Below are 11,749 nucleotides of genomic sequence, written 5' to 3'. Positions count from 1 at the left end.
CACTGAGAAAGAATTATTAGTTGTTGTGTTTGCTTTAGCCAAATTTAGATCTTACCTATTGAGAACTAAGGTGATTATCTTTTCTGATCATGCAGCTTTGAAATATTTAATAGGGAAGAATGAGGCAAAACCTCAACTGATTAGGTGGATTCTGCTCCTACAAGAGTTCGACTGTGAAATTCAGGATAAAAAAGGATGCGAAAACTTAGTAGCTGACCATCTGAGTTGATTATCAATTCCAGTAGACGACACACCGTTGAAAGACAACTTCTAAGATGAAAACTTGTTTTCAACCAATGCGATTCATCCTTGGTACACAGACATAGTAAATTACCTCGTCACAGGTACTGTTCCTTCGGAATTACCAAGGTCTAAAAAATATAAGATAAAAAGGATGCCTGGTATTACATTTGGGACTATCCTTACCTTTGAAAGCATTGCTCTGATCAAGTAATTCGACGGTGTGTAGCAGAAACAAAAGTACAGTCTATCTTAACTTTTTGTCTTTGTTATGCATGCGGATGACACTTTGGACCTAAACGCACCGCTCATAAAATTCTCAAATGTGGACTATTTTGGCTAAACATATTTTGTGATGCCTTTTTATTCTGCAAAACTTGTGAAAAGTGCCAAAAAGTCGGCAACCTTAGTCGTTGAAATGAGATGCCCCATACTCTTATTCATATTTACGAAATTTTCAATGTGTGGGGCATCTATTTTATGGGACCTTTCGTTTATTCTTTCGGTAATTTTTATATACTCTTAGATGTTGATTAGGTTTCTAAGTGGATAGAGGCGAAAGCCACTCGCAATGATAATGCTAAGACTGTGGTTGAATTTTTTAAAAGTTCTATCTTTTCCAGGTATGGCACTCCACGAGCATTAATCAGTGACAGAGGAACTCATTTTTGCAATAAGCTCATGAGTGCACTTATGGAGAAGCATGGGGTAACTCAACGAATTGCCACTACTTACCATCCACAAACAAACAGACAAGCTGAAGTGTCCAATCGAGAAATCAAGTCCATCTTGGAAAAGACTGTTAAGCCTAACAGAAAGGATTAGAGTTTGAAACTAAACGACGCACTTTGGGCTTATCGGACAGCTTACAAGGGACCAATAGGCATGTCACCTTATTGACTCGTTTTCGGTAAACCGTGCCATCTCCCAGTCGAATTAGAGCACAAGGCGTTTTGGGCCGTAAAATAATGTAATATGGAGATGGAGATTGCAGGAATGGCTCGAAAGCTGGACATCCAAGAACTCGAGGAAATTAGAAACGATGCATATGAAAATGGTCGAGTTTATAAAGAAAAGACAAAGGTGTTTCATGATAAGTTGATCACTAAGAAACAGTTTTCAATAGGACAAAAAGTTCTCCTATACGACTCTACCTTGAAAATTTTCACTGGTAAGCTTCGATCCAAATGGATAGGTCCATTTACTATTACTAATTTATTCTCGAATGGTGTAGTGGAAATTCAAAGCGAAGAAACCTGAAAGAGCTTTAAGGTGAATGGTCAACGACTGAAACCCTTCTACGAGAATTTTCAAACGCACACAATTGAGGAGATTGTTCTCGATGAGCCCAGAATTTGAGTAATAGGTCGTCGAGCTAACGACGTTAAACAAATCGCTGTTGAGAGGCAACCCAAATTTTTCCCTTTATGCAAATAAAATTTTTACTAAAACGAAAAATGAAAATGCATGTCGAGGATCAATTCTGTCTAAGAAAAGACTTGGTACTTAAGAATGTCCATTGTGACTCACCACTCTTTCCTGGAACTTACTTGGTGCATTTATCACGACTATTTTACCAAATCTCGTAATCTTGGTTTTTAATAATTTATTTCTCGAGATTATAGCTTAGCTAATAAATTCGAGAAATAAAAAAATAAAAAATACACATTTTAATTTTAATTAATTAATTAATTTTTGTTTTTGTTTTTATTTTGTAGGGAGACATTCCAAGACAAAATCAAATCCCCCATATCAGCCCACAAAATTCGTTTTATTTCAGCCAAGGCCCACTCCACCTACCCACCATTTAAACCAATCCAATACCCAAGCTAAACCATTAACCAAAACCCAAACCAATCATACCTACCCAAATTCAAACCCAAAAATTAAGCCTAAAAAAACCCCAACCACCATTCTCAAAATAAAATAAATAAATAATCAACAATTTAAACCCAAATTTTCACCACCAACCGTCACCCCTTTTCAATTTTCACCCATTAAATCCTAATCTTTCACCTATCACATCCATCTTTTCACTTAGAAAACTACAACCCCATACCCCCATCCCTCTCTCCCCAACCGTCCACCCATTTTCAAAATAAAAAAAACCTTTCACCCATAAAATCACATCCTATCCACCTATTTTCCACCTAAGAAAACCCAACCCCATTACCCCTATTTGACCGGCCAAAGAAAGAAAAAACTAAAAATATTTTTCAAACTCTACTTTCTTTCTTTTATTCCCCTTTCTCTTTCACCTTCAACACCACCACTCAACACTACTCCAAGGAAACCATTTCACCGCCCCACCATAGTCTGCACACGCAAACGCGCGGTAAAAGAACCGCCGTCCATAATAAATTAACGACGAAATCGGTTCACCACTCCACCCTTCGTCACCATCGACTCCAACGAGTCTCCTCTACCTCTGCCGCCACAACCGTGCCGTCCTAGAAGAAATCGTAGCCTAACTCCGATCACCGTAGTCTACCTGCCCCATGAGCCATCCAATTTAGCCGACCATCCTCCAAACAGGCCGATCGAACCACCAAACTCATCCGACAGCCAAGACCGCCCCTCCCTCCGACCAAACTTCCATGCGTATCAACCAACACAACCGGAGCCTTCGAGAAGAACTCTGCGACCCCCGAACGATGATGTTGAACTACGTTCGATGTAAAGATGAACCCAAAGTCACCAACAGCCATCGTTGGTCGGTTCGTCAATTTCGACAGCAAACGATGCTGAAAATTGCGAAGATGAAATAGATCATCAGGACACTAAGTATCACTCACGTGAGCGAAGTCAATTTCGACAAGGAAGAGAATTCATGCCACCGGAGAATAGATTCTACGGGAATCTAACGTTCACAAACCCGACACATCGAGCACAATTCGAACAAATCCAACATCACCCTCTTCCAATCTGTAAACACGTAGACACATTCTCATTATACTATTTAGAAATTGAAGAATCTGTTAATCAACATTTTGATGCTATTGGGTGGACTGATTTTGCTGCCATTGATGAACCTGCATATTATGAGTTGATTTTTGAATTTTATTCTACATTTTACTTCGACCGCTCTGCTAACACCGTAGATATGCCTCATGCTGTCAATTTTCGCTTGCTAGGTGTGTAATATAATCTGTCAGTTTCTAAGTTCAATGTTGCTTTGGGGTTCGTTAGTGAGGACTATTTAGCAACTGATGACTATTATGACTCATTTCTCGACATACCACCTGACTTTGATGCTAATGAAGCTTTAGTATTGTTAACTGAAATGAGAAAAATTTTGTACGATCCGAAACATTGCAAGGACATAGGAATTCATAGTCCTACACTTCGATACATACATCGATTCATTACTTTAAATTTTTTCGGACGTAATGATGCGTCTGCCTCTTTAACTAGGACTGAATTATTTTTTTCTATGGTGCATGCATTCGGGAAGGAAGGTAAATTTAGGCTATTGGTTTGCTATACAGTTTCAGCATGTTTTGCGGTCGAATCGGCCACTAATTTTGGGCACTTACATTACACGTTTAGCCTCCAATTTAAATCCATCAGCTATCAATTTTAGCTCTTTTAATTTGGCATACAAAACGGACTCTTTAGATACGTACTACTTGGATTCTATGGGGTTACTTGCCGGTACCCCTTCTTCTTTTTCTTTTGTTCCTTTAGGTACGAGAACGGACCGGCCGCATAAAGTGTTCCGACAAAGACACCAGCACGGAACGGAACCTCCAACTTCCGTCGAATCTCGATTAACCCGAATCAGGGAAGGACTCGAATCTTTACGCACCTTAGTGATAGACGTTCACACACACCTATGAGACTACCCTCCACAACGTTAAAATACATGGGGAGTTAATTTTTTCCTTTACCTACTTACTTTTACTTTTTTTTTATATAATTCAAATTACATTGAGACAATATAAAATAAGTAGGGGGAGGAAAATATAAATTGGTTCCAATTTTCTTATCTTTTGTCTCTGTTTTTGCATGTTTTTCGTGAAAGATAAAATTCTTTTGATAAGTTGGGATGGTACACTTCTGGTTTGACCTATTTAGCTATTTAGTTCTTTACACATAAAACTTCTCAATAACCTAGACTTAATGGGTAAGAAATTTTTGGGAATTATGAGTTTGCTTGACTGCCTACGTTATATCATATGTCAATTTTTTGCCTTCTCATCTTTGTAAAAAACAAAAAAAGAGAGAGAAAAATAAAAAAAAAGAAGAAAATAAATAAATAATAATACTCCTCTGATACGAATGTTAAGAGTGAAAAATCAGGGTTTTACATCGGGCTGAGTAACCGGAACGTGGTGCTTGGGTTGTCATCACATCTCGCGTAAAAAGGTTCGTGTGACTGTCCAATTTCTTTGCACTCACTTCACTAACGAGCTATCACGAGTAGGGCGAAATATCCCACTTAGAGACATCCGAATCGAGTAACCGAAACATGGTGCTTGGGTTGTCATCATGTCTAGTGTCAAAAAATTCAAAAATGTCCTAAGTACAAAAATAATAAAATGAAGGGTAAGTCTATCAAGCTCTAATAAATTCTGAAATATATTTACTTACTTCTTAGGCTAGGTTATTTGAGATGTTAATGTGCTAGGTTTAAATTGTTGAATTGTGCAAACCATGGGGGTCAAGTCCTATTTTGGAGAAATTTTTTCCTTTTGCAGATACATGCATAATGCTCGAGGACTGGCATTAAATAAGCAGGGGGATTTGATTAAATGCTAAAATTACATATTTTATGTAATTAAATTGGTTAATTTATGAAAGTGCACCACTGATTTTTCCATGTTTATATTGAATTTTGTGCAGGGATGCAATTTGGGGCTAAATAAAAGAAAAAGGAAACAATTGGGCTAGATTGAAGAAATGAGCAAAGAAGGCGGGCCAAAGCAGAATTTTTCCAAGATGTAATTAGCTGATATTTTATGTTGACTTAGTGGGAGATTATGTAGGGATTTTTATATCATGGAATATTTTATTTCCTTGATTTTCTATGGCTAGTGGCTCTTAATTTATCAAAGCCACTAGTATAAATAGGAGACTACTTTGTTCATTTAATCATCAAGTCATAAATCAAGTTTTCATCTTTGGAATACAATTCCCCTTTCCTACGCACGAAATTATTTGTTGTTTTTAGTTTCTTTTACTTTCAATTCATTAATCTCCAGCTTGTTACCAACTTAAACCATTCACAATTTCTATTTCAAACTTTCTTTTCACTTTTAGTAGCTAAACCATCCCACTCTTATACCCAACCAATATTCCAGCCCCCATACTTAAAACACGCCACCCATTCTTTTTACCTATTTTAACCTTATTTAATTTATCCAACTACAACATGCCCCAAACCTTAGTTAACTAAACCCATTTCAGCTTTAGGTCGGTGGTAACCTCGTCAAGACCCGTGAGTTATGAACCCGAGCAATTTAACTCCTAAATTTCAGTACTTATTATTTCTCCAGATTAAGAGTATGATTTTATCAACTCACAAAGTCAAATCAATACTAAGTCAAAAAGACGTCGTTTAAGTTAGTATGGTTAGATGTACAGTCAGAATTCTGAAAGGATCGATTGTCTAATCGATTTTCCGTGAACATATTGGCGTGCCAAGTGGGGATTGCTGTTTGGTTCCGTCAAGGGAAGTAGTAACTGGATTTAAATGTCTCACGCGGTTAAGGGCATTGGTTCGAGCTAGGCTCTTCTAGAACGCAAAGCTACTGGAGTTCAAAATCACGAACGTTTTGTTGGTTGTTCGATCGGTAAGGGTTAGTTATAGGACGTTCCATAACTAATTTACACAAGGAAGAGTTGATGTTCGAGGCGTCCTTGGTAGCTATAACTGGCTTATTGGAAAAGAGGAGTTCATCTAATTTCGAGGATCGGTTCAAAAATGAGAAAAAACCCGTGCCTAAAGCTGAGCTTAGTTTAATTAATTTTTCTTCAGATTTATTTAACTATTTTTATTATTTTATTTTCAGCTTTTACTTTTCACGCATTTTTTTTCCTGTTTATTTCAAGTTTCAGGTTTTCAATTTTATCCTCCCCCCAAATTTTTTGGGCACGACAACTGCCCAGACATAAATCTGGTTGAAAAAGAGAAACAATTTTCAGTAAACCCAGTATCTGAGGGATCGACCCTACTCCCTATACTGCTTAAATTGCAAATTAGGCGTAGGTTTATGTTGGTGGAGTCGACACCCATCAGAAATAATGAAACTCATGATAACTTTCTAAATCTTAATGAAAATCTGCTTCAAAGTTGGCTTCAATGGTGTTTTTCGAGTTGTTTTCTTGAATATTTTATGGCTGCTTTCTCTTATCTTCTTATTTTTGTTATATATACGTCTTAGAATGCCCAAAAAACCTAAAATCATGGTTTTTCGTTGTTCGGTGGCAATTTTATAAAATCGACACGGCCTACCACATGCCCGTGTGGGTCACACGATCATGTGGTTTGGCCGTGTGGAATGGTTCAGCCCATGTGGCTCTTGCAGCTTGCTCCAACGCTCTGGTTTTTTCTTGTTTTTCACTTCTTTTGCTCCTAAGTGCTCTATTAAGCATTAAAACTCAAATTTAAAGGATTAGGAGCTTAAAATTCACAATTAACATTGAATAATCACTCAAAAATGCATTAAGAATGAGGTATAAACATGTTACTTTTAACACTTATCAATAACTCAAAAATGCATTTCTTTACAACTCCTAAACTTGATCAAAACCTACTTATTTCAAGCCAAAACATACATATATCAACTTCCTAAATAACTAACCAATATGTCATAATGGCCCTAATACAACAACAAGGTTATAAAAACATTACAGGTTATTCAACTAAATTAATACCATTTCATACCATACATTCACTTCAAATATACCAATTAACATGTGTTACCATCACAATTTCATACCAAAACAACCACATTCAAATTGGCCATTCAAAATGCTTCATACATAACTTACCATAAACACATTCAAAATAGGCATACTATATGAACCTTAACGTCCTTGTCCAAATTCAACATGTATCATATCCAGAAACCTAAACACATGCCACATAACCGAAATGTTAAACTTACCTCAATTCATAATTAAGCATACTGAAACTACCAATTTAACTAAGTTCTATCACAACATTTCACATTCATATTGTGAGCATTTCGTATACAACCGTATACCTATCAATTCACTCAGTACAATATAATTCAATATCATTTCATCAAATTTGTCGAACATTTACTTAATCTAGTCATATGTAATAATTATTTGTATAAACACATCCATTTCCATTCATAACATAGAATCTATCAATACATTTCATTTTAAACAATTAGCCTGATGAACCAAATTAATAGTTATGGATATGCGAGTAGCTACACCACACCAATAGGCACCAAAGTGCTGAGCAGTAGGCACCAAAATGTTGGATAGTAGACACCGACGTACTGAACAGTAGGCACCGTAGTTCTAATCAGTTGCATCGAAGTGCAATTCCATACAAGTGCGCAACTAAACCTATTGATATGCCAATTGTATCCTATCTTATGTTCATTTAGGCACAATTTAACATATCATAACCACCTTTTACAATTCAGTCCTTTCCTCACCTTAGTATACTAAATTGTTCCATTAACAATATAATTACACAATCCACAATTCATAATTCTAATATATACAATACATTTATTCATATAAACCTACCATATGAACTTACCAAGTAAGATTAGAAACAATTGCAGTGCGAGGTACTAATATACAATTTTCTCTTTTCTTCGATTATTTACTAATTGATTCGATTCTTAATCTATATCGTAATTCATTTCATATTATCAGTACTAAATACCTTACGACATTTTATTTAATGCATATGATATCCTATTATTATTTTTCACAATTTTTGTAAAGTTTTACAATTTATTCAATTTAATCCTTAAAACTGGAACAAGCATATCTTTCACATTTAAGCACCGTTTTACAAACCAATTTCAAATACACCCCTATACAGCTCTCAAACACCTATATTTACATAAATTTCATGCTAATTTTGAAACCATTACACTTTAGTCTCTGTACTCAAAACAAACAAATTTCTCTTTACAAAACAGTTATATTTCATATCTAAGCTTCAAATTCTACCATTTAACATCTAAAAAACTTCAAAAGAATCAATGAAAACTTTTAAAATCTTTGACAATTTTACAATTTAGTATCTAGGTTAACTGGATTAAGCTACAACGATATCAAAAACATAAAATTTACGAAAAATAGGCATAGATTGAACTTACAAACAAGGGAAGAATAATTTGAATGGCTGGAAGCTTTTCTTTCTCTCAACAATGGTGAAAAATCGGTGGAAGGATAATTGGAAAGGATGGTGACCTTTTATCATATTTTATTATCAATTTAATATTATAATTAACATGTTTTCAATTAAAACACACTAATCGTCCAATCACTTTCTAAAAAGTGGTTAATTTTCCATATAAAGCCCTATTCAATTACATTTTAAGTCATTTATCCAATAAAAATTTATAGCGATTAATTTTTATAATTTTTATGATTTAGTCTTTGTACCCTAATTAATCACTAAATCAACAAAATTACCAAATTAAAATTTAATATAACTCTATAATATACTAGTAAATATTAATTATTAATATTTACTGACTTAATCATTAGAAATCAAAATTCTAAAATCACCATTTGTTAGAGGCAAATTATAGGGTTGTGAAGAATTTGCATGACTTCATCTTCGAGGCGACGTGACATAATTGAAAAAGCAAAGCTCAGTTCTTTCTCTATAAAACAGATAATAATTTAGTCTTCAAATTTCTCTATTTAATTATGATTTTGAGATTAGAAAATGGTTTTTAGATATATAAAGAAGCACATTAATTATAACAAAAATTGAAAAATATGTATATAAAACAAAAATGGTGCAAATAAAGATAAAAGTTGCTGCTCGTACTAGATTTGTTTATGGGTTAGGTTATTCGCCTAGGCTTTAAGATTTGTTCAAAATTTGAGAGAGTTTTGATAAAATATTAGGCTCGAAAATTAGGTAAAAAAATAGGTCCATTTAAAATATGGGTCGGGCTCGAGTTTGAGCATTCAAGGCCCTAGTTCAGTCAGAACCAAGTTGTTTTTAAATTTATAATACTTTATATTATGTAATTTATAACACATTTAAAAAAATAAACTTATATTAAATATATAATACTACTCTAATGTTAAGATATCTATATAAAAATTTTTAATAAAAAATTATTAAATATTAAAATAAAATAATAAAATATTTATATTTTTTAATTAATAATATGGGCAAACCTAAAATAAGCTTGAGTTAGCCATTTGCAAATATGAACACTGGGTTTGGACAAGCATAAAACATGTTAATATCATACTTAGGTCTGACTTGATTCGACCCATGAGCACCTCTAGGTGGTTAGGGGTGATATTGGTTCAATTTGATTAAAATTTTTGAACCATCTATTAAATTCAATTTGGGTCAGTTCCGTTCTTGGTTTTTTTCATATTAATTTTTTTATTTAAGATTTTTAGACTTATTTTTGATAAAAATGAGCTTTGCTTCGTGACTTTTAAATATTATTTGATAAAATTTCAAAGCTCTTTTCATAAATATTTCTAAAAAGGAATATTTTTTCAAGAAATTTTAAATTATTTTCACCATTTTAAATATAAAATATTTATTTCTATTTAATAAAAAAATAAAATCAATTATATATTAATTAAAAATATAATTTAATTTGGTTTCGGATAATCACAATTTTTAACCTTACATTTCATAAACTATCCAAACACGATTTCTAAACTTATATTTTATAAACCGCCCAAATACTTCGGTTGAGTCGACTTTCTATTCGAGCCATTAAAACTCTTTCACTTATCAAAATATTTGACTATTAAATTTTAAAAGAAAATAAAATCATATTAGTATTATATTTATCAGTGGACCACTATTAGATTCCTAAAGTAAAAGTTTAAATCTACCGTAAGTGACGATTTCACTTTTTTTTTTGGTTGGTTTTTGATTAATTTTTATAAATAAAATTGAGTTTATTATAATTTTTATTTTATTTTATTTATAGACTAAAAATCGTAATAAACATTAAATACTTAATTTAAAAAAAAATCTGAGTATTTAAATATTAAAAATTTGTTTTTTTAATAAAAATTATTATTAGTATTATTGAGGGATTTTTACCTAAATATTATAAAAAATAAAAAATAACCAAAATATTATACATTTTTTATTATTTACCAAAATAATACAAAAAAACAGAAAACCGGATGGGACAGGCGGCATCAAAGGTGCCTTTCCCATAGGCGGCACCACTCGTGTTATAAACACTAGATCCGTCCAGCTGAAGGAGAAAAATAAGAAGAAAAAGAAGAGAAAGAGGAGGTGCTGCCGGAAAAAGAGAGAAAGAGAAGAGAAAAAAAAGGTATTTTTTAAAAATAATTGATTATCTTGTTGTTATGTTTTTTTGTATAACTTGTATTATTTTTTGTTGTTAGTTTAGTTATTAAGATTAATAAAAACTCAAATTGATAGTTTTAGTTAGTATTATTATTATTAGTTTTTAGGGTTTAGATGTTACTTAGCATTATTGTTAGTAAAAAACTAGTATTATTGTGGTTAGTTATTATTTTTAGTAAAACACTAATTATTAGTGTTAGTTAGTATTATTTTGAGTATAAAACTATTATTATTGTTATCGTGTTAGTTATTAGGGTTAGTGGTTAAACGTTGTTCATGTACAAAATGATAATTGAAAAAGTATGAGCTTAAGGATGAAAAATTGCATATTGAAACATTAATTTTTTTATTTAAGTAATTTATTTACCGTTGGAGTTTTTTTTGAGATTTTGTTTATTTTTTGACAGATTGAATATTGAAGATGGATAACAAGTTTTTTGTATGCGTTTATTTCGATGGAGTCATCTTGACAACAAGTGTTGGATGTGTATTTGAATGTCGGCAACATATAGCAATGAGATTTAATAGAAATGTCTCGTTGGATGAAATGAAGGCAATGATTAATGTAAAAATTCTTAGACGTTGTGGGAGAAGGATATCAAAAATTTTCTACAAGTTTCCAGTTTCGACAAATCCGGTCAAATTCACCGAAATGGAACTTGTAGACGACAAAGACGTGGAGACAATGGTTGCTCTTTACTGTGGGAACGGGAGTGACAAGAATGCACTGATTCACTTATTTGTTGAGTTAGCCGGTATGGAGCAAAATGAAGATGTCAATGCATCTGATGAAGAACACGGAGCTCAAGAACCGTGGATGGTGGCTCCAATATCATACTTTGATAGTGAATCGACTATGGGTGGGATCGGTATCGATCTGAATATTACACCCGATATTGATGTGGTTGGTGGTGAAGAAGAATATGGTAGTGATCATTGGGATGAAGAGGTCGATAGTGATGGTGATCCCGATGT

General features: G+C 33.2%; 1 long non-coding RNA gene across 1 annotated transcript; it reads left to right on the top strand.

The window, feature by feature from the left end:
- Window positions 1-2,317: 2,317 nt before the first annotated feature.
- Window positions 2,318-5,374, top strand: LOC107918886 (uncharacterized). The gene is made up of 2 exons (XR_001690287.2): window positions 2,318-3,167; window positions 3,928-5,374. It is a non-coding gene; the product is annotated as an uncharacterized lncRNA (long non-coding RNA).
- Window positions 5,375-11,749: the final 6,375 nt, after the last annotated feature.

This window comes from Gossypium hirsutum, chromosome D08, assembly GCF_007990345.1.
Source record: "Gossypium hirsutum isolate 1008001.06 chromosome D08, Gossypium_hirsutum_v2.1, whole genome shotgun sequence".
In the NCBI taxonomy this organism is placed as follows: domain Eukaryota; kingdom Viridiplantae; phylum Streptophyta; class Magnoliopsida; order Malvales; family Malvaceae; genus Gossypium; species Gossypium hirsutum.
This window is presented reverse-complemented; position numbering and strand designations above follow the sequence as displayed.